The following is a 2,081-nucleotide window of genomic DNA, read 5'->3' as shown; positions in this document are numbered from 1 at the left end:
TAACGATTAGAAGCAATTAAATCACGCACATCCCTTCTCTCATCAAGCTGAATCAAGTATGGCAGTAGCTCCTCCAAGAGCATATTGTCAACCATCTTCTCAGCATCAAATTGTGGTGGAAAAATGCAATTGTTTGCTGGTGAAATACATCCCTTGTAAGGAGAGTCATCAATAAGCACTGTTCTTTGTGGATCACATTCAAACCCCATGGCAATTTTGGCTAGAGGCTTGAACATTGCCTCAACGTTTGGATTGTCGGGTCTAAACAATTTTTGAGTTTGAGCGGTGTAGCAAACATCTTGCGACCAAATTGCAAAGAAAGGCAATGTATCCTCAGCTAAGTTGTTTAGTGCTGCAAGGATTTGATACACATTATTCCTAGTAGCTGTCGACCAAATTGCAACATTAAACCTTTGAAAAATAGTCTTCAAGAATTGGATGCAACCTGGCCTGAGTATAATATATCTTTTTGAATCCATTTGCACTGAGTTGTGGTGTGAGGATGGTTGAGGGGAACGTTTCAACAATAGACCATTTAAATCCAATATAATTGTAAGCATGGATTTCTCAACATCTACGCTACATGACGTAGTACCAATTGGCAATAGCTCGTGAGTGGACTTTTCAGTCTCTTTTGATGTATGTTGCATTTTTGAAGCATCGATTTCTTGGTTCTCATTATTGGAAGCTTGCTTAAGTTGCACAACACTAGACTCTAGTATAGAAATATCATCCATCTTGGACACTTTAGAAACCATAGAATCTATGGATTCTATAGTTGTTGACTGAACCATAGGAGCATTATCCATCCCAGTTTGTGAATCTAAGAAAACACACACACAAATGGTATCTCAAAACCACTAGAATTTTATTCACCATATTTATATGTAGAACTCCTAGTAAGAAATTTATTTAAGGTAAAGTCGTTGTTAGAATCCTTGCAACCATTTTCAGCATTCGTACACCAAACACCACTTGTCTAAAATACAATCTACTAACTCAACATTTTCCATCCTACACTTTATTAAAGATGAGTACTTAAAGTGAAAACTAAAAGCCACCCTTGTTGAGGAAACATGGATACAAGGTCCACCAAATGTCCAACCTAGACTACAAGAAAATAATTAGAGATTTGGCTTAGATTTGGATTCAAAGGCCACCACTTATTCAAGTAAGATAACTCCACTTTTTTAAGACAGTAATGTTTGAAGCCCCACCACTTGTCCAACCTAGACATTGATTAAATTTTGGTAAGATTTATCACAAATCTAGAGTAGAATCAAGATTCTATGGCCAAGGTAGTCAAATATGTTAGACAACACACAAAGCATAAGAGCACTCTAGATTCTCGTTGAGCATAAACTAAACAATAATCAAATGTTATATTTACTTGAGATTTCATCCATGAAAAATGAAAATGATGCATGTACTTGAGATTTCCATCCATGTACAATACTTTACAATGTCAAGTAAAGTTATAGTCAGCAAACAACTCTTCTCCTGCTTCAACTTGACAAATAGTCTCAATGCATACATGGCCATATTCTTCTGACTTGATGTGTGAAGAGGTGCATTTATGCCAAGGTGGCAAATTTGGATCAAATGTATAGCGTACGTTGGGACAGACATTTGTACTGTGAGAACTATTTATATAGCCCGACACGTTTCCTTCTTCTACACAACCAATAATGTATGATTGATCTTCCTCTTCTTCTATGTTTGGATCCTCTAGAAGAGAATATTTATAAGCTCTTGGAAATATTTTGCATATCTTTTTCCAGTCTTGAAATCTATACTTATGCCCTCCATAGTTTAGAATAGTCAAACCACTTTCCAGGGTAGTATGCACAAATAGCCCATAACCAGCTCCTTCAATACATGAAAGTCGCACTTCAAAATCCACACCGTTAATATGGAAAATTACATCTTTGGGAATAGGAAAAGTTGGTGTCCCAAAAGGATCTTCATGCCAATCATAGTGTGAAATACATCTAGTTTTTATATCACTTAACTCCTTTGTGTCTGCAAAAAGAAGAAAATATTATGCATAAAATAATGACAATATCAAAGAAAGATATCAT

The sequence above is a fragment of the Adiantum capillus-veneris genome, chromosome 23, assembly GCF_014529385.1.
Source record: "Adiantum capillus-veneris isolate H3 chromosome 23, ASM1452938v2, whole genome shotgun sequence".
Classification (NCBI taxonomy): Eukaryota; Viridiplantae; Streptophyta; class Polypodiopsida; order Polypodiales; family Pteridaceae; genus Adiantum; species Adiantum capillus-veneris.
The sequence above is the reverse complement of the archived record's forward strand: the minus strand, read 5'-3'. Positions refer to the sequence as shown.